This window comes from Anabrus simplex, chromosome 9 (assembly GCF_040414725.1).
Source record: "Anabrus simplex isolate iqAnaSimp1 chromosome 9, ASM4041472v1, whole genome shotgun sequence".
Classification (NCBI taxonomy): domain Eukaryota; kingdom Metazoa; phylum Arthropoda; class Insecta; order Orthoptera; family Tettigoniidae; genus Anabrus; species Anabrus simplex.
Window position 1 is genome coordinate 58,967,798 of NC_090273.1, and position 22,980 is coordinate 58,990,777.

General features: G+C 41.8%; 1 protein-coding gene across 1 annotated transcript in view; it reads left to right on the plus strand.

The window, feature by feature from the left end:
* The window catches only part of LOC136880858 (kinesin-like protein CG14535), a 415,061-nt gene that overhangs the window by 184,069 nt on the left and 208,012 nt on the right, over positions 1-22,980 (plus strand). The gene's annotated exons all lie outside the window — the stretch shown is intronic.

Below are 22,980 nucleotides of genomic sequence, written 5' to 3' on the forward strand. Positions count from 1 at the left end.
AGCGCCAGTCAAGGTCGAGAAGGCGGCAGTTGTAAGCCAGCCAGCTATGCAGCGCGTGTGTAACCGATGGTTAGAAATGCAACAGGCTAAATGCCTGCTTGAACAGAGAGTTTTTATGTACGATGCATATGTAAAAACAAACTCAAAGAGAAACGGTTAGATGACTTGTTAACGAACTAAAGACAAGAGGATCGCTAAATGATTCAATTTCTAATTAATTAATTACTTAATGTGTTTTGGTACCACTGTATCACTGTATCCACTGGTAGCAGTGGAAGCATACAGATAGCTGATTCCCGCCCGACAGCGTAGTTTAGTGCCCGGCAAGCGATGCTTCGACATTGACTGGTGCGTCTCAAGCCCGCAAGTGGCTAGTGCCGGCAAGAGAAGTTTCTCCCGGCCCCACCCATAAGTGAACGCACTGTATATCCGAGGACACACATATCCGTAGCGAATTTAGTAATGCAAGTGAAGTCAAAAGAAGAACTGCTATGGCAAAACAAGTGTTTCAAAGCAGGAAAATATATTGTTAAATAAGCACATAGGAATTGAAACCAGGGCGAAATTTGTTAAAAACTTTGATTGGAGTGTGCAAAAGTACGATTGTGAGACCTGGACTTTGGGAAAACAAGCACAATCAATACTAGAAGCTGCGGAAATGTGGTTCTGGAGAAGACTGACAGGGACGAGCTGGACAGAAAAAAAAGACCAATTACCAAATCTTGAATGACGTTAATGAGAAACGGACCTTCATTTATTTTATAGAGCAGAGGGAACCTAAATTTCTTAGACACATCCTACGACATGACACATTTCTCTAGAATGTCTTCGAAGGAAAGGTCCTAGGGAAGAAGTAGAGTGAAAGACCACGTCTCTCATACCTTAGGAACATAATCACTCAGCTGAGTTTTGCTTCCCATGTCACGATGGCAAGGACTCCTGAAGACCGTGGGATGTGGGTGTAGTGACAAGGCTGAGCCTTTAGATAATAGATGGATGGAGTGAAGATGCATTTTCTATAATGCTGTAATGCTGGAAAATAAGACAGGGTTTCTGCTGCAAACTTTGTAAGAATAGCAATCAATTTCCAAACACTCTGCTGAATGTAAGGCTAAATATTTACTACTACGGTCATTGGAAATATTACTAGTACTTTCAAGTTTATTCATTATACGCAACCCTAGAGGATGGGGCCCTCCGTAAGACGAATTCTAATGATGAAATCAGCACAAACACCTAGCTCCAAGCCAGAGGAAATGGAAGTTAAAGTCCCCGACCTGGCCGGGAAATTAAAGTGGGACCCTTTCGACGAATAGCCCGCATGCAAGCCATTTAACCATGGAGCCGGACACCACGGTCTGATGAAATTTACTCAATATAGGCTTACAATTCCTTTTCGGCTACCATCGTAATGAAGTAGCTTGTTACTCATACGCACCGTGAAAATTTTCCTGTCAATCCTGCGGGGACTTCCAAGTCCCAAGTTACATTTTAGTGCAAATTACTCATATTTGCAACATACATGTCGATTATTGATATAAGAATTAGATATATGTTTTTGAAGACTTTCGTATGTAACGTGGCATTGAGTAGAAGAGAAACATGGACGGCAACTGGCAGAGAAAGAATTAGAATAGAAGCTTTTGAAATGTGGTGTTACATGAACATACTGAAGCTGAGACGGACAGATAGAATCACGACTGAAGATATGCTGAATTGAAGTGGTGAGGGGAAATCAATTTGGCTAAATCTGATGAGAAGAATATATATATAATGACAGGACACATCTGAAGACACCCAGGACTTGTTCAGTTGCTTTTTTGAGGGAAGTGTAGATGGTAAGAAGGGTACGGGTAGTCCAAGGTATATATATTACAAGCATATTTGAACAGATGTAGGATGTAGTAGTTACGTATAAATAAAAAGATTAGCGAACTGCATCAAGCAATAGACTGATGACTTTAATAATAACACATGTTTAAATATCTAAATATACATATCAGTAAGCCTTAGTAAAGCGTTTTACCAAAAACATATACAGAAATGAATAATTCAAGAACGTCATTTGCTCAAGGCTTGATATAGCGTCGATGGGAGGTGAACGAGGAGGTTCACTTCATCTCCACCGATGACTCTAATCGGAGGACTGCTATCATAGCCATCAACAGAAAGGACATTAAAGCATTATAGATCCTTCAAGTGTAGTGAAGTTTCCTTCAGATAATTTTCCTTTCTTCAGGATTGTAGATTTGCTTTTAAGAGGATGGATATGTAAACTAATTTCTACAAAGCTGCTTTCGGCTAAATTTAACAACGTAGTAGCATCACTTTCGGTTTCGCAATGTATGACAAGGTCATTTGCGAAATCAAATGAGGATAACGGCGGTAGATCATCAGATAAAACATATCCATAACGTTGGAATATGTCATGGTCAGTGAGATTTTGCTTTACAGTATTAATTGCTAAATTAAACAGCAATGGTAGATAGGGGACCCTTGAGCTACGCCACACTTAATTTCGATGGGTTTTGATTTCTTATGGTCAGCTTCCACTTGAACAGTTTTCTTTGTAAGAAATGCATATGTTTAGTGCACACCCTCCCATTGTGTGATCTCCTGACATGGGAATATTCCTGTGGAACTAGATTTTTCATATTCATTTCGAAAATATTTGAAGTCGTAGAGTTAGGTGTGAGACACTGTGTGTATATTAGCTCGTAATGGAATGTTCACAATAGCACGTATAGTGTTTCAGGTACAAACAGGGACCTTATGCTACTCACCGCCTAGAGCCTGTGTATATTTACTGACCGGAGCTCGCTGGTGCTCTAGCAGATCCTGACCCCAGGCCTACTGACAGATAATCCTCCTGGCTCAAGTTAGATACACCGTTCACATAATACGACGTGTTGATCCAGATTAGATCGTGCCAGCCAGTCTCTGTACTCTGTGAAGCTAAGCCATGTAACATAGATTGAACATCAACACCGATTTCAGTCACATAGAAACTGTTCTTCCTTACCACTTTTTCCGTCCTGCACCATTTCATCATCATTTTTTATAAATCACCTAGATTTAAGTACTGTACAAGAAATTCTTACCTGAAAAAATAAATGCTGCTACATTACGCAACTTCTTGTGATCACTTTTACACGGAACTCCAACGATAGGGACGTGACTTTTCATTTTAGAAGGTAAGAATATTAGTCATCGATTTCGTCTGCTAGTGATAAAATTTAGTGACTTATCATATAGGCCTATGTTCGACTATAGTCGCGGCCATCAAATTAGGTGGGTCACAGAAATTACGCTGTAACCAAGGTTATTTAGCAAAGTGTGGAAGAAATGTCTATTTGAAAACAGAATTTCCGAGCGCGAGGCCATTTGTTCTCTCCCAAGTTCCTGATGTTACCCTCTAAAATATTGCAAAACAAATTATACTACAAGCTTCAGGAAATATTTCTGCCTTCAGTGGTATAACTTTTTTCCACGTAAAATAATTAAGAATAAAAAAGTGAACAGCAAAATTCAAATCCGTACAATTATGTATTGAAATTTTCAGTAAGCGGCCACGTTTTCGTTTCTTCAGCCAATAAAATGTTTTCTGCGGGAAAAATGTAGAAATCGTCTACCTTAAACTTGTCATCTGAAACATGTTTCCATGGGCCTTTTAGATTTCTTGGGAAATGGCCCGCAAAGTGGCCGTATAAATGTCGCCAGCTGAGGTCATTCGGGTCGCGTGCGCCGGATCAGGTTCGGTCCTGGCTCTGTCCGATTTTATTTGAAGGTGCTCAGATACCTCAGCCTTGTGTCGGTAGATTTATTGGCGTGTAAAAGAACTACTGCGGGACTAAGTTCCGGCACCTCGGCGTTTCAAAAAACCGTCAAGCGGATGGATCGATTTGAAGTTGTCAGTGAATTCATTTAACTTGGATCTCTGATAACAAATTCTGGGTCATCATGAGACGAGATAAAATGAGATGCAATTAGATAAGGTGGCAGAGAAAAAATTAACAACACTGTGGAAGTGCCAATAGATTTCGATGAATCTGAAAAGAAAATAATACTGCCATTATTTTGCCTGTCGATTATCATTATTTTGGTTATTGAGGTGTTCAGATCTTAACCGAGTTCATGGTTCTCTTTTTCAATTATCTGAGTGAGTTCAAGTATTTTTTCTTGATAACTAAATAGACAAGCTAAAAGTGTATACCGTATCCCAGTGAGCTCACCAAATATTATGTCTTGCCGAGTGAACAGCAGTACGGTTAGGGCCAAGCAACTGTGAGTTTGTATTCGGCAGATAGTGTGTTCAAACCTCACTATTTGCAGCCCTGAAGATGGTGTTCTGTGGTTTCCCATGTTAACATCAGGAAAATTCTGGGGCTGTACCTTAATGAAGGTCACGGGCACTTCCTTCCCACTCCTAGCCCTTTTCCATCCCATCGTCTTCGTAAAACATATCTGTGTCAGTGTGACGTAAAGCAAAGGAAAAAATATGCTTTACATATTTTTCTTGGGTGGTGGTGGCTGTTTTTAAAGGAACCATAATCTCTTAGCACTAATCACAGGAAACGGTGGAAGTGCTCCGACACTTCAGAGAGTGAGTGAATCAGCAAATGAAAGGGAAGGTCCGCCAAAGGTAATACTAAAACTGTGTTGACCAAGGAAAATCGGATAGGAAGCATGCAAGTGAGGCGCCTGGCACAACTAAGTGGAATCAATGCCAGAAAGTTACCGAAATGATCTAGAAGTGGAAACAGCGGCTATATTCCGCCGGCCTATGTAAGGAGGGAAACAGGAAGAACGTGAGTCAGTCTTCAGTTAGTCGCGAGTGAGTGCGAGGCAGTTACGAAAGAGTCAGCACGGATTGAGACGGTCTTGATCGCATGAAGTGCGGCGTGTGAGTTGAGTTATGCGGGGAACTGCACTCCACACTCTGAGAGGCCGTGTTGAAGAGCATGTGTTCAATACATCGGAGGGTTGTATGTTCAATAGAGTTCGTGAGTACAGACTGCGTGGAGTGAAAAACAGGAAAGTAAGTGCACTAGTAAATAACTTTAAACAGCAGTTTTATAAATTTAGTCGATAGTAAAATACGATTCCTCACTGATAGTCATTTTAGTTCTTTAAGGACCCTGATAAAGGGCCACAATACTTTTCTGATTGACGACTTTACACCATCATGCCATTTTCAACAAGCCACACCTTCTAGCAAATCGCTACAGAAAGTCGATCCCCTACGTGTTACACAGTTCTCAACTTAGCCTCTAATAATTATGCGCTCTCTCTCTCTCTATCTCTCTCTCTTTCTCTCTCTCTCTCATTCAAAGTGTTCTCGCTTCACTGAACACCGCAGGAGGGGTGGAAAAGGAAAGACGAAAATTCTACATCTTGAAAGTGTGAACCCCATTAATTTATTAAAGAGCTTTGGGGTGAATTGTCGCCTTCACTCTACAGTGCGCATATGGGAAGATAGAGGGGTAGAAATATATCTACACTGTGGGTGGGGTAGAGGTATAAACATACGCGCGTTCCCTGTCTGGCGTCAGATGTATCTAAACAAGTATCGATATCAAGAGGATGAAAATCATCATATAATAATAATAATAATAATAATAATAATAATAGTAATAATAATTGTACCGGGAGGTATACCCCAACTCCCCCCATTCAGAAGAAGCGCCTTAATGAACTCCTCTATCGTACAAAATGTGAAAATGCTGCTACTGGAAGTACTGTGTAATTGTGTTATTGCGAAGTTGCCTAAACTGACTGAATTTATTTGCTTTGTGTTTGTTTACTTCATGAAGTTTGAACTTTTCTATATTGATGTCTCTACAAAACTGAAGACTCGCACTCTGGTGCAAGGAAGAACAATTTGTTATTGAAAGAAATTTCGTATTTATAGGTTTTCTCAAGTAAATCTACTTTCATTTGTTTTTATATAATTCTAGGTTTGCAACACTTCTCTCTTTTTCCGCCAATTTTGAATCTAACCAATTAGGAATTTTCTGTACTTATTTTTCAGCCTATCACAGGCTTCTTCTTGGTTTTTGTGTGTAAAATTTTGAATTTGCCAATAAAATTGAGAGGGTGTGTCCGGATTAGTCCAGAATCCTCTCGAACCTTCCCTTCGGGTATATAAGCTGAAGCTTTTCTGGCCACCTTGCCTCATTGATCCTCGTCTTTCTGAGTGTGAGTGTTAAGACAGGAGGCGGAGCGCCTCATTCTTCAACAGGCAGAACAACAGCCAGGTAATGGCCAGCTAAATTCTATTTTATGTAGCTACCTCCGCAGACTTACACGAGGGGAAGGTCCGAGTTTCTGACTATGTAACCAACATTTTCTAAAATGTAAATTTTTGTTCGGCTAATGTAATATTTCATACAGTCTTTAACTGTAAATCGGGGATAGAGAGTGCGTTACCCTCTCGAGTTCCCCTTCAACTTGGTTCGAGGTGACTACGACTTTGTAACTGTTTTTCTTCTTTTCTGTAATGCATTAAATTAACCTTCTTTCGTGTCAACTCAGTAGCTTGAGATTAGCCCTGTATCACTGGGCCTAGAGCCCCGTTAGGATTTTATTCTTCATTTAGGAGTGCAAGTTTACGCCTCCATTCATTTTGTGCTCGGGCCATTAACTTGTTATTCTTTTTCCACGAAAGCCCAGTAGGTTGGGTAATAGATACCCCTGTGTAAAACTATCTCCATTGAAAATTGTGCCAAATTTATCTGCTAAATAAGTTCAATTGCGCTCCATAGTTGGACACAACGTTGTGAAAATAATAATTATAATAATAATAATAATAATAATAATAATAATAATAATAATAATAATAATAATAATAATGAGAGAAAAGAACAACATCGAGGAAAATGTGTAAGTAGTAAGTACTGTTTAGGCCCTAAATGTCAAAACCCAAAGGAGACAGTTGAAATGACGTGGTACATACCTGGGGCGAAACGAGATGAATGAATGAATGAAATAATAATGACGACAATCGAAATAAGAAAAAACTCTTAAAGGAAAGAGCACTTGAAGAATGAGAGAAAAAGGAATCATAAATGAGGAGGTAGGTGGACCCTTATGCGGGCCCCCTTGCCCTTAGCTGCTCTTATAGCGCCGAGCCGGAAGGAATTTAAAATGTGATAGCCAACAATGTCCAAAGCCCGTAAAGTTGATCAGCAGTAACATAAGTGACTGACTATTGTTTCTCCCTATGGGTGGGGGTGGTAGAATTACACCCACGGGGCCCTTAGCTGAGTCCTGGCATTACTTTCACTTACTTGTGACAACAGGCTCCTCACTTTCATCCATCCTATCCGATATCCCTTGGCAAACTATTGTTCTTTTTCGATCCCGAAGATAATTAGAACATTCGATGGCTAGTGGGCCTTGTATTTCTTGGGCCGGTACTTCATTTGTCGAGTGTCGCATCCATTACATCTTTTCCCTCTGATTAGTGTTAATATAGGATAGTTGCCTAGTCGTTCTTCCTCTTAAAACAATAATCACCACCACCACTGACTATTGTTCATTGGGTTGCGTTTTGTTTCTTCTGCTGCCGCTCATCTCCGTTAGATAACACTGTTGCAATTGTATAAAAAATAACCCATCAAGGGCGAGTACAACAGATATCTAGGCTATATATATAACATCCCTAACTCTGTCTGTCATTCACAGCGATATTGAGAAAACGAGAAGGATTCATCAGCTGAAATTGGTACAAATTATAGATTGTTATGTCTTCCTTACAGTAAAAATACAATGAATCTCTCACGACCACGACTTTTGTACTGTTTTAAAGAACAATACGTTTCTAACAGCGAAGGCGGTATCGCATATTCGCCATGATGACGTAGGTTCTTTCTTCTTAATCTGTTTACCTTTCAGGGTTGGTTTTCCCCTCGGACTCAGCGAGGGATCCCACCTCTACCATCCAAAGGACAGTGTCCAGGAGCGTGAGACCTTGGGTCGGGGAGATACAGCTGGGGAAGAGGACCAGTACCTCGCCCAGGCGTCCTCATCGGCCGTGTGGGGCGATGGGAAGATTGGGACGGATAAATAAGGAAGAGGGAAGGAAGCGGCCGTGACCTTAAGTTAGGTACCATCCCGGCATTTGCCTTAAGTAGAAGTGGGGAAACAACGGAAAACCACTTCGAGGATGGCGTTCCAGCCCTCGTACCACTTTTCAAATTTCGTGGCAAAGCCGGGAATCGAACCCGGGCCTTCGGGAGTGGCAACTAATCACACTAACCACTACACCGCAGAGGCTGACGATACGCAGGTGCACAGCTATATCTATTGTCATGATGTCGGACTGGATACGTCCTGGCTTCTATTGCCTTCCACGTATATATTTGAGACTTAAACTGGTTCCAGTAATGGATTACAAGAACAACGCAATAATGACCAACATACTGTACTTCAACTGTTCAGTTAAAAATACTATATTTCAGTGAAATGAATTAATCGGGTTTTTCTCATGTTCTGGGGTTTATCTCTGTCGATAAACACGAGACATAGTGGTTGATGTGGTGGCCATGATCGTTAGCATGTAATGTCTGACACCGTCGTTGGCCGGTTCGAGACCCGTTCGTTGAGATGATTTCTACCATCTGAATGTTAGGCCAACGGGGTAGGAGAGGTAGTGTTATAGAATTTGTAATCACTAGATTGCGGGCCATAAGCCTGGATTATGTTGCAAACCTCTCCGCAGTACTTATATGGAATAATAATAATAATTTCGTATGGCTATTTCTAGCCGAGTGCAGCCCTTGTAAGGCAGACCCTCCGATGAGGGTGGACGGCATCTGCCAAGTGTAGGTAACTGCGTGTTATTGTGGTGGAGGATAGTGTTATGTGTGGTGTGAGAGTTGCAGGGATGTTGGGAACAGCACAAACACCCAGCCCCCGGGCCATTGGAATTAACCAATGAAGGTTAAAATCCCCGACCCGGCCGGGAATCGAACCCGGGACCCTCTGAACCGAAGGCCAGTACGCTGACCATTCAGCCAACGAGTCGGACTTATATGGAATGAGGGTATACGACGCTGATAATGATGAATCGTTTTGGACAGTTGTATGTGGCTTTCTCAAGAGTACGCAGATCCATAGACGTCAAAGTACACCTCCGAGCTACAATTGCACTCAATAGGGTAGGGAGGCCCATACCCGGACAGCTCCTATTTCCGGACACTCGTAACGTCTATGTACTTTACATTTGAAATAAGCACCAGATGTGTTTTCGAAACAGTTAACTAGATGACAGCACCCTCTTGCAGTAGAATAAAGCAGTAGTCAATGGTAGGACTAGCGTGATTCTTGCTCCAGACAATATCGAAAGAAACACGGTAAATTTATTCTGATCTTTCGTTTCACTTCAGTTGAGAAAATGTACAACCTGAGAGTTAGAGAATCTGCAATATTGAAGATTAAAGGTTTAACCAGGCAATGTGTGGGTGGTAATATGTAGGTCACGGGCACGTGTGATCATGGCGCGAAATTTGAGTGATGGACAGACTTGTTTCTATTTCCGGACGCTCGATTGTTCCCAATACCGGACACCAGTACATACCAACGATATATTGAAAGTTGGTTAATTGTACAGGGTAAAGAGTCCACCGACATATATAAAGACATAATTATTAAATATAATTACTCTTGTACGTTTGTTAACTTTGGTTCGCAAACTATCAGTTCCACTTAGAGGGGTGTCCAAGATAAGGACGTCCAACTTTTTCTTCACATATCAGTACAGTAGTGCTGTAGATACATTCTGAGATGACTAAATTACACAGTAAACGCAAGATTCTGTCTGCGGAAAGTCGTGGCAGCTTGTAGGTACGGCAGGAGTAACAGATACTGTACTCATTACAAAGATCAGTCATGACAGAAAAAACAGATCCATGGTCATTATTAAGCTGTTAATTATGCAGTACTTATAATTATAGTACATGTGTAACTGAGGCACAAGTGTACTACCACTTTGAAACTTCACACCACCACCTCAGTTCGCAAGATTCACCACGGACGGAATAGGTGTTTTTTTGTTGTCAGGTCTTGAGATTTGAGACAGGCACATGCGTGGCAGCAGTGCTTACCGTTCTCAACTCTTACCCCGCAACCACACGACTTCCCTCACTTCCTTCTTATTCGAATGCCAGGTGGAATGAGGAACATACAGGGAAAACACACTCTCCAAACCTATTTCTCTTAGCCCATTGTGTATTGCGTTCATGACGACTGAACCTTTATCAGGTACCCATTTCAGGCAGTTTAGCACTTTTAACAGGACAGGCTTGATATGACCCTCAGGGCTGACCAGCTCCGGTTATAGAGGAGTTTCCAATATAGAAGGGAAATGAGGTTCTACATCAACCTCGTCATGAAATTTTTTTAAAAATGGTAAGGACTATACATGTTTGTGTACTTTTGTTGTATTGACTATTTCAGTGACGTTTCTGTACGAATGGGATTTTGGATTCAGTACGGTCTTTGCCAGATATCGTGTCACGAAGTATGTGTGGAAACAGCATGAAAGCATGATTTGTGTGTGACAAATGTGTTGTAAAACAATCTTCTTCTTCTTTTGCTACATGTGGATTTGGCCATGTTTACGGCCGGATGCCCTTCCTGACCCCAGCCCTATATGGAGTGATGCAATCACTACTGCGTGTTTCTGTGGTGGTTGGTAGTGTAGTATGTTGTCTGAATATGATAAGGAGAGTGTTGGGACCGATACATACACCCAGTCCTCAAGCCAGAAGAATTAATCAGACGCGATTAAAATCCCCGACCCGGCCGGGAATCGAACTCTGGAACCTCTGAACCGAAGGCCAGTACGCTGACCATTCAGCCAACGAGTCGGACAAATGTGTTGTAAAATAATACGAAATGTAAATAGTAATGTACCGAGCATGTGTTAAGTTGAATAGTGAACGAAATCGTCTTAACTGGCAAAAATATGATGTCCAGAAAATGGCACACGATGATTCAGTGATTTTCGGATTTAAAAGCATTAACGGACATTTTCAATTATTTTTTAAAATATTGTTTTTATGTATGTAATATTATCTAAATGTTATTACACATCTGAATCGTCCGGATATAGGGCCCCTACCGTATGGTTTGTAATTAAATACTATAATACCTGTTTTAATTCCATTCGAGAGCCATATCAAACTTAGAAAGTATAACTTTTATTCATGATATATATTAGTAATCCATTTAAACATTCCAGTTAATTTATAGATAGTAATATCGACTGTCGAAGGCAGGATTATGTACTAGTTATGAAGTAGTTTTGAGAGATAGCGGAATGCATATTCAATTGTTTTTCGGTGACAGATGTCCGTTGCCAAATGGTGAAAAGAGACATTTTATTTTCATAACGAGAGACTTAATGGATATTAATTTCTTTCCCATTCAGTGTATTAATACTATAGCCATATATGGTCCTAATACGTAGGCTATAGTGTGCAGGTAGCAGCTGTGTTGAAAATGGACTCATCCAGGCATTACAGGGGACTTACCCATCGCTTCCAAGTCACTGAGTTCGCCAGCACGAACGGACCACATTGACTGCAGAGGGAGAGAGGGCAGGCAGGCAAAATCCACAGTAGACTAAATCCTCATTTTTCAAAACGTACATCAATTTTATAAAGCTGGGATGTGGAATCCCTTTAATATGGAGGTTCATGCAAAAAGAGAACTTCGGGTGATGTGTTGGAGAAAGGGTGGGGTGCTGCAGGGCAGAGCAGAGGAGATGGGAGAGGATATAAAAATGAAGGGAAGAACCTTGCTTCTGAAAGTAGATGTTAAGTTGAGCTTTATCGAGAATAATCGAGTGTATATTTTAAAACCAGAAGAAACGTTGCATGACGTTTCTGTATCATTAAAAGGTATCTAGAGTCAACCCTGTTACAGTTCCGACGTTTGTTTCATGATAATTTATAGCACAATGCAAGGGTGATATTGAAATGAAATTTCAATGAAAGGCGTGGTTTCCATTCTTCGTCAGGAATTCAAAAAATTTAAGAAACGCAATTTCCACTTCCGGAGGTGCAGATGGCCCTTGTGTTCACTCAGCCTACACCAGAAATGAGTAGCAGATTAATTTCTGGGGTCAAAGGTGGCTCGGCGTAGAGCTAACCACTCTACCCCACCAAGGGTCGAGGTTACGGATAGTGGAAGCCTTTATCTTCCACCCCTCCACGGGCCTTCATGGCCTGTACGGAGATGACTTTGGTTTGATTTGCTTTGCTTTGCGTTTCTTCGCTTCGCCTTTATAATTAAAATGTTAAACATTTTACTTTATTTTATGACAAGTATATATGCTTTTTTTTTAAAAAAAAAAACAGACCGGGAGGTATCAAGTCGGCTAGCCTTCTGAATGATGAAAAGAAATCTTTCAATTTTATAACGAGAGACTTAATGGATATTAATTTTTTCCCATTCAGAGTATTATTATGTATGTAATATTATCTAAATGTTATTACACCCACTAGTATCGTAAATCATTTAATGTGAAACTGTATATATTTCAGTGGAAGAAATATTCACTACTATGCGTAGAGCTAAACACTCTTCCGCATCAAGTACCTAGGTTACGGATAGTGAAGGCCTTTACCTTCCACCCCTCCAAGGGCCTTCATGGCCTGTACGGAGATGACTTTGGTTTGATTTGCTTTGCTTTTGTTGTTGCGCTTCACCTTTATAATTAAAATGTTAAACATTTTACTTTATTTTATGACAAGTATATATGCTTAAAAAGTCATGCCATGCCATGAAGGCCCTTGGAGGGGTGGAAGCTAAAGCGTCCCACTATCCGTAACCCCGGCACTTGGTGAGGTAGAGTGGTTAACTCTACGTCTCGCCACCTTTGCCCCTAGGAATTAACCTTGCATTCATTTTTGGTGTAGGCTGAATGAACCTCAGGGCCATATGCACCTCCGGAAGTGGAAATCTCGTTTCTTATTTTTTTTAATTTTGTCCCAGCGCTTTATTACTGGTAATGGCCATTCAGAAGGCTAGTCGACTTGATATCTTCCTGTTTGCGCGTCTGTGAGTACGTTGATGTTTTCAATTAGCAGCACGTAAGTTATTAGGAAAGCTCTGCCATCTGTTGAGTATATTTAGAAACTGGAGAAGGTTAGAGAATCAAAGAGTATATAGCACAGAATAATATTCTTCTATGTTCAGAGAAAGTGTATACTCTCTGGCTTGACAGGTATTAACCAAACATTGCTGCATACTGTGACATTACTAAGGATGAAAATCACATATCAAATAAAGTTGTAGGAGATCTGCCGTCAGTAATTTCGTTTATTTTGTCAATTTTTCAGATATTTATCCGTTTTAGGTCAACTAAAGACCGTGTCAGTGACTTTTAGCTTTCGCGTCTGTCTGTCTGTCTATCTGTCTGTCTGTCTGTCTGTCTGTCTGTCTGTCTGTCTGTCTGTCTGTCTGTCTGTCTGTCTGTCTGTCTGTCTGCGTTATGTTCGTCTGTCCGGCTGTTCCACCATCACAGCGAAACGGCTGGATGGATCTCGACCAAACTCCACATTTGGAGTATACTCATCCAGGAGCAAGTTCAGATACACATATAATTTAAAAATCACTGAATATACTGGGGGTTTATACGAAAACCAGAACAGGGTTTTTCAATTTGCTCTCATACTATTGGTTTTCTGTAAAATCCGAAGATCGTATGTGAAACTCTTCTACGTTTTAAACATTTTTATGTACATAATTTCGCTTACTCTTCAAAAGACGGAGAAAATAACTATTTTCTGTGGGTTTCATGCTCTGCATTGAATTACCGACAACGATCCTACCGTTTACCATATCAACATATCTGGCTGCTTGCCAGTAGGGAAGTAACGTAATGCCACTTTCGTCATTATTCCTGTAAACTTGTGGTTGTTCGTTGGGTAGAAGGTGAGAAAGGCGTCAAGCTGCCATTCTGCGGGATATTTGCGGAATACCATTTGGAGTTACAATCGTCTTCCAATAGCAGTAACCCATAAATGTAGAGGATGCGAGAAAATGTAAGAGGAGCAACCGTGTAGAACATAAAAAGCGGTGTCTTATGGTCGATAAGTCGTACCGTTCAAAAGCAGTAAACCTCGAAATGAATGTCTGCACGTAAAAACGTGTCCATGCTTATCTATGTGAATAAAGTTGTAGGGGGTCCGCTGTCTGCAATTTCGTTCATTTTCCCAATATTTCAGATATTTAATCGTTTTAGGTCAACTCATTTTTCCAATACATCCACTTAGTTTTTAGCTGTAGATAGAGCTGCATTTCTCGATTATGAACAAATCTCCCAACTCGATTCTGAGTAGCATTAAGAAAAAGTGCCCTCTCTTTATAATGAAATATTCCCATCTACATTGTGAATGGCAGTAGGCAAGTGAGTCTGCCGTTATAGTAATAGCTTCTGAACTCAGTTGTAAGTGACACTAGGAAACGTGGCCTGCCATTTTCATCAGAACCCCACAACGCGCACGTTACACCGGAAACAACGTATGGGGTCCTCCCAGTGATGTTTCTCGGATAGTGCTAAGTGACATGCAATTTAATTTAATCTTACTCACTGCATGTACAGTAATTTACGTAGAAATCCGTACAGTGAAACACGGGTACATTTGCCAGTATTAGAATATTAATGAAATTGTTAGTCGCTTAGCAACGTGCTAAGTATAGAGTGTATTGCGGGCTAGGGTAAACTTTTGCCCGCAATTATTTGAGTGATAATTTAATGATTTGATTTTGTGATTACTCAAAGTTGCATGAACTTAAGAGACCTATCAATGTCTCATGATTCACCGTCAGGGAATTTTGAAGAGAATAAAACAAAAAGGAAGCAAATTGGCCCAGTAGAACGAACGGACGGATTTGCCAAAGCTGATTTTAGTCCACTCTTTTAATATATAGATTATTATTATTTCACCAAACCCCTCATAAAGCAATAAATAGTCATAGTCAAGCAGTATCATACTATACTCCACGGTTATATACTCCTACACCAGTGTTATTGTGTGTCATAGCGACCAACGCTAGTTCTAATACCCCACTGAAACAAGTCAATTAAATGAAGAAAGGCGCAACCAATCAACGTAATGAGACATGTTAATACCGGATAACAATTTCCATTAATTAATGACAAGCTCCATTACAAAATGCTCACAATTCATCAGTTGTTTTGGCTGGTAATGCTATTTCACCTCTTTGTTGCCTCCCTTATTTTTGCACTAATGAAGAGATGGATCGCTAATTAGACAACAATGACTCTGATAACTGTTATGGATGTGTGGTCACTGGCATGAATAATGCGTGAGGACAGGACTTACACGAGATCGCTCTTGTATGTGTGCATTTGTCAAAATTGCAGCTATCGTACAACTGAAGGCTTACGACTCACTGCTTTTAGTAAATTATTGTACTGTACTGGAAACTGGAAAATCAACTAGAGGTACGTGGCTTGTGGTGATCCTTGGTTTCACGATCGAACTTATCCGTCTCCAAGGACGTATTGATAAGAGGGGTGTGGGTTCCAGGTTGTCAAGACCTCTTCCAAAATGTCCTCAGACTTTTGGATAGTTTGACGCAAGCCCAATTGTGAATACTTTATGTTGGAAGCTGAAGTCACTAACTGAACAACATCCATTATAATTAACGTTGTATGTAGAATCAAATAATAAATCGATAAATAAATAATGAAAATGGAAATCTACTGCCTGTTTCCAGTCATTCGACAGGGTCAGGAATGGAATGAATGAAGCCCCAATCGTGCGGCGAGGATAGGAATTGTGCCGGCTGCCGAAGATGGTCGTAGGCCTACTTCTCTGGGGCAAGGATTAATTAATGAAAGATGAAATGAAAGGATTTTTTAGAGTGTTGCTGGAGTGAAATATGACAGGGAAAACCGGAGTACTGTGAGAAAAACCTGTCTCGCCTCCGCTTTATCCAACACGAATCTCACATGGAGTGACCGGAATTTGAACCACGGAACCCAGCGGTGAGAGGCCGGCGCATGCCGCCTGAGCCACGCAGGCTCTGATAAATAAATAATACAAAATACAAAAACATTACATTTATACAGCGACTTAGAAATGATGCCACCGAGCTCGACAGGTGCAGTGGCTTAAGTGCGGTCAGTATCCAGTATTCGGGAGATAGTGGGTTCGAACCCCACTGTCGGCAGCCCTGAAGATAGTTTTCCGTGGTTTCCCATTTTCACAACAGGCAAATGCTGGGGCTGTACCTTAATTAAGGCCACGGCCGCTTCCTTTCCAGTCCTAGTCCTTTCCTGTCCCATAGTCACCCTATCTGTGTCGGTGCGACGTAAAGCCAATAGCAAGCAGAAATGATGCTATAGATTATATGTTATGTTAGTGATTATTCAAACATAATTTTTGTTATGTTTTGATGTGGTTAAACTTTGTCCTTTTGTCAATCCAGAATTTCTGGAAAGTAGTGTAGTTTCTCAATAAAAATATAGCAGTCTACAATCAACTGGACAAATATGTAATCTTAACCGCAACTAAATTAATAATATTTATTATTATTATTATTATTATTATTATTATTATTATTATTATTATTATTATTATTATCACACCGTTATGCCCAACTGAGGTGCACACATTAACTCATTTAGCTGTTTATTTTGCTTTCTTCTCTTCCCAAAATCTCTTCTTCCTCTCACTGAAATTCTTCTTGCGTTCTTCTTTCCTGGTTTTATTAGTTCTAGCTTTTGGCTCCGTGAAACATTGATTATTAATCGGTGTTCAGAATGCAGATCGGTTCTTCACAAATTCCTGGCGGATGATGATTTCCTGAAGATCTTATTCTATTTCATTTAGCCAGTTGTTCTTGACTTTCAGTGTGAGGGTAAGATTTAGAATTCTTTTGGTCAGTCTATCATTGTTCATTCTGAGAATGTGGTCATAGAATTTCAACCTCATTTTCCTGATAGTGTGTTAGATTTGTTCAGTATGGCAATCAATTTCATGAGATTTCCTTTTCATCCATACTCCCTCCGTACAGAATGGCTCGAAAATTTTGCGTTACATTTTTTATTTCTTGGTTTCCTATATCTTTTATGAGTGATCTGCCGCCAATGATTAAGGTTTCCGATGCGTATATTTCTTCAGGTTTTATTACTGTATTATAATGTCTTACTTTTGTTTTCCAATATAATGATTTTTTGTTATATGTGTTCCAAGTCGATATGCTTTCTGCAATTTAGTAATTATCTCCTTATTTCCTTCACAATTTAATCCATAAAGTTGAATTATTTCTCCAAGGTATTTGAATTAATTTACTTGGGAAATTTGTCCATATTTAGTCATCATAGCTTGCCCATCTAGAAACCGAGAGGCTCAATCCACGTACTGGGTTGTTCCTATGATATTTGAAGTCCTGTTTTGGCTGCAATTTCATGTATGTTTTCGTGTGAGTATTATTATTATAATTTGCTCATTCAATAGTAATGTGTATGTCCTATTACAACTCTCTGAATCGTATATAACACTACCGTATTTAAAGAAGAATGCACTACCTGACAAAGAAATTGAAGCACCCTTAAGGGGAGGAGAAAACGAAATTAAACTTCACGTGTTGAGAAGGTATGTGATGTTATTTCGGTGGTTACAAACTCGAGCCAAATTTACAAAGAACTTGGCAATACGTGCCCACTTATCAGTACGACGTTGCACCCCATCTAGCATGCACTGATTCGGTTGGGAAGGGTGTCATAAGTCCATTGTATCGTACCTTGAGGCAAAGTGGTCCACGACTGTTGTAACCGGTCCTTGATACACTGGGACGGAGTTGACGTCCAAGCTGGTCCCACACATGTTCTACCGGGGACAGATCTGAAGATCTTACTGGCCATAGGAATACCTCACCATCACGCAGGCAGTTCTTAGAGGCACGTGCCACGTGTGGACGAGCATTTTCCTGTTGAAAAATGACACCACAATACTGTCGCAAGGGAGGTAACACATGAGGACACTGGATGTCCGTGACGTACCGTTGTGCCGCCAGAGTTCCCTCAGTCACTACCAGCTGTGACCTGAAGTCATACTCACCATGACGGCAAGAGTAACACCGCTGTGTCCCTCCAAAACATTGGAAGAATAGGAACTGTCCCCAAGACACCGCTAAACTCGCTGACGATGGTCATCCGGAATAGTGCAGAACCGCGATTCATCGCTGAACACAATGTGACGCCATTCATCAGCAGTCCATGCTTCCCGGTCACGGCACCACTCAAAATGCAGCGGTTGTGTTGTTGTATTAACGGTAATTCCGTAGTCCACCTGTTGCTAGCCTCCGAACAATTGTGCGGGATGGCACAGAATTTTGCAGGGAGTCCATTACTTGTCCTCGGATGACAGCCGCAGATATGAAGTGGTTCCGATATGCTTGGCGCACAATACAGAGATCCTCCCTTATGGTGGTCAGGTGTGCTCCACCGGAACCTTGACGACGAGTTTGCCTGCTTTCACGTTTCCATGCAGCCCATCATTGTGCCGCTGTCACATCCGAATGCTTCACAAATCTGAATATTGCACGATCGACCAGTCGGCTCGCTCCCCCCGCGTGGCAATCGTCACCAATCCACATTGCCTTTCTAAGAAGAAAGAGATACTAGGGAGGAAAGGGATGTGATACTATAGGAGTATCGACCTGTTTGCACGTCAGACGCATTACCAGGCAGATTTTGTGTTGGTAAGGTGGTATTAAGGGTCAGGACAAAACCACATAAGCGGTACATGTAAAACCTGACCAATATCTGACGCTATTCAGGCCCCTTATATACCCTTAGGCTTGATAACAACACTAAACACGAACCACACTACTGCACTCTGGTGGCCGTTCTACCTGTCACAGAGAAGCTTTAACATACCCGGCGATAGTTTGTGCGTGTTCGAAGTTACATTGACATCCGACCATTTCTTCCGGATGCCTCAAAAACTTTGTCAGGCAGTGAATTCAGATTTCGCGAAATTTAGACATGATATCAGCTATCGGCAAATGATGGCAGCCCTAACCAGAAGTATATTTCCAAATACGTGCCTGTCCTTCTCGTATGTCCATCGTCCCTCAACTAACAATCGTTAGTTTTGAAAACTATGGGGTTATTTTCCCGAGTATTCTTGTACCAAATTCTGTCACCGCAAGGTATGCATGTGTCGACCAGTCGGCCCGCTCCCCCCGCGTGGCAATCGTCACTAAGGGAACATTATTTTCTTTAACGTAATACCTTCATTCTTTCTGGTCAGGCCTAGAATCACTTTTATTTTTCTGCATTCACTTTTCTTTAAAGTTTAAAACATTGAGGGAAGTCCAGCCCTATACTCTAGGGGTAACGTGCTTGCTAGTTACATGGAAGCCACACGTTCGATTTCCGGCAATCCAGGTGTTTCAATTCTGTATTGAGTATTAGACCGGGCGATACTTAGCCTAATTGGACATTCTCAGGAACTGTTTGGTGTGAGAGGCAACGTCCGATCACGATCACAAGCAGACCTGATGTGGCTATGGATGTCCTCATAAATTACTAAGTGGCAATCAAGAATTTTCCTCTGTGACTGGGGTCGGTAGAATAACATTCACCGTATCCCCTGAGTGTCGTAACAGGTGACGAAAAGGAGCCGCAGGGACTCTTAACTTGGGAGCTGAGTTGGCGACCACGGTGCGCTAAGCTGAGTACTGGCATTGTTTCCACTTGCTTGTGCCAGGCTCCTCATTTACATCTATCCTATCCGACCTAACTCGGTCGACTTTTCCTACCTCGACGGTATTAGGTTCGCGAGGCGTAGGGTGTCTCATTTTCACGCCCTTTGTGGCCCTTGCTTTTCTTTGGCCGATATCTTCATTTTTCGATGTGTCGAACCCCTTACAGTTTCCTTTGTGATAAGTGTTAATAGAGACCAGTTCCCCATTTGTATTTCCTCTTAAAATATGAATCGCTACCGTCATCAGCATTCCAAAATCTGCAGGTCATCCCGCTGAGTACAACCATCTTGACAGATGTTGCTTGTCGTGGCGTGCCACGAATTTTATTTTTATTATTGAGGAAATATTATTAGTAGTTTCGCGAGAACGCCAGAAATCCCTTTTACAAATCATCATTCTGACACACTTGCACGTCTTAAGACCTGGGAAAAGCCGGGCTGAGTGGCTCAGACGGTTGAGACGTTGGCCTTCTGACCCCAACTTGGCAGGTTTGATCCTTGCTCAGTCCGGTGGTGTTGAAATACGTCAGCCTCGTGTCGGTAGATTTACTGACACGTGAAAGAACTCCTGCGGGACTAAATTCCGGCACATCGAAGTCTCTGAAAACAGTAGGAGGTAGTTAGTGGGACGTAAAGCCAGTAACATTATTATTATAGACGTGGAAAAGACGTTAATAACACTGCTTGGACTTTACAGATGCCGTAAAATATTACGCTGCGAAATTCTGTTCAGTTGTGTGTAGGAAGGACGCAGTTTTTGCCGCTCCTTGGTTTCTAGCTGCCATGAGATAGAGGAAATGCTCTCTCCATCGTGTTTCTATATCCGTCTTTAATGAAGGGGCAGTCTATTGAGCAGGGGACTGGCAAAGGGCATTCCCCTGAAAGGATGACGTTACAATGGCCCGTGCGTCAATACAGTGCCGCTCCGGAAATATAGACCACGTGTTGAATACAAACCATTGTATACACGGCTTCCTCTTAAAATGACACACCTTCAACAAAAGAATTTCCAAGTACGTGCTACAAACCTCTATTTACTAGCACAAACTTCCGGCTTTCAACAGTATTTCAAGGAAACAGAACTCAGTATCGCAGCTTTCACTCGATTAAAGCCAAGCGGAAGAAAGTCCTGCCCAATTTGCATATACAATTAAAAAAAATTCTTAAATTTTGTGTATTCCGATAAGAAGGCACGTCATCATCATCATCATCATCATCATCATCTGTTTACCCTGCAGGTTCGGTTTTTCCCTCGGACTCAGTGAGGGATCCTACCTCTACCGCCTCAAGGGCAGTGTCCTGGAGCTTCAGACTCTTGGTCGGGGGATACAACTGGGGAGAATGACCAGTACCTCGCCCAGACGGCCTCACCTGCTATGCTGAACAGGGGCCTTGTGGAGGGATGGGAAGAGTGGAAGGGATATACAAGGAAGAGGGAAGGAAGCGGCCGTGGCCTTCAGTGAGGTGGGAAAAGTGGGAAACCACGGAAAACCACTTCCAGGATGGCTGAGGTGGGAATCGAACCCACCTATACTCAGTTGACCTCCCGAGGCTTAGTGGACCCCGTTCCAGCCCTCGTACCACTTTTCAAATTTTCGTGGCAGAGCCGGGAATCGAACCCGGACCTCCGGGGGTGGCAGCTAATCACGCTAACCACTACACCACAGAGGCGGAGAAGGCACGTAAAGATGATAATTCTCGCATTTCATCACTCTGAAGTGAAGACACGCAGACAATTCCCTGCATATTCCATTCAGGTTATTGTGTAGGATGTAGTGATGGATTCCCTGTTAATTACAATTACTGCGAGTGGCCTCATTGTAAGGGGCTGGCCGAGGCGGTGAAGGCGTGCTCGGTTCGCCCGGAAGGACGTGGGTTCGAATCCTCGTCAGGAAGTTGTAAAATTTAAGAAACGAGATTTCCACTTCCGAAGGTACATATAACCCTGAGGTTCACTCAGCCTACACCAAAAATGAATACTAGGTTAATTCCTGAGGGCAAAGGCGGCCGGGCGTAGAGCTAACCACTCTACCCCATCACGTGCCGAGGTTAACAATGGTGGAAGCCTTTACCTTCCACTCCTCCAAGGGCCTTCATGGCCTGTACGGAGGTGAATTTGCTTTTTTTTGCCTCAGGTGTAGAGATGGCTGGCAGGAGGCGTGGGGTTCGATTTATTAAATTCCCCTAGGTTGAGTGCTGGATGTATATGATCGTCCAAGAACACTTTATTATTTACATACAACGCACTTTACTACCAATAATTACTGAGATACGCATGACGTATGAGATACGCATACGGTAGGAGTCGGGAAGGGCATCCTGCCGTAAAGGTGTGCCTTATTCACATTAATACCGATCCTAAATAATTGGGAAATTGGCCGGGTGTAATTACTCTTTGTTCGTACCGGGCACGTTTTTACAGCTATTTTCTCTTTGCCCAGTGCTCCTCCATTTGTTGCTGGTGTTGCTCTTTTCTTTCCTCCATCCCCGTCTTTCCCGTCTTTAACTTCAGCCTTTCTTGAAAACCCTGGTGGTCTTTTGGCTTCCTCCTGAGTGGGCTGCGTCCTTCTATATCTTCATAAGTGATCCCCATATCCAGTAGGTCCCTTTACACCTCCTTGAACTAAGTTGGCTAGCTCTTATCATTAAACTAGATAAATATCAGGTTCGATAACCGTGTTGGTTTCATTCTCAGCAAGTGGTCATAAAATGCAGAGATCTTCTGAGCACGAATACAGGGTCTGTCATATAAACCCAGACCGAACGCACAGTGTTTGTACTCTGCGCTACGGGAGCTGCCTCAGCCGAACTTATGTCGTGTGCGGCCTCCCTGCTTTGAGCGTACATACAGTCTTATATGAAATCTTACCTTATAAAAGAGGCTGGAAGTGTCGTCCTTCCTGGGTTAGACAGTCATTGTATCTGGTAACCACATTCTGGCTGACGTGGGTGAGTTCTGAAACTGATTTCTAATTTCATAGTAAAATGTTCTCTTTCAGGTCATCCAATGCCTGAGAACTTGTTGGATACCCTTTTTCTTCCTGTTTACTCCAAAAGTAAATATCACACACTGTTAGATCTGGAGAACGAGGGGGAAATATATCAGCACTGATCTCTCTGTCTGCAAACATTTCAGAGAATATAAGAAGGGAATCTTTTGCTGTGTGAGCAAGGCCTGAATCTCGTTTAAACCACCCACGGGATTATCTTCTTCCGTTAACTA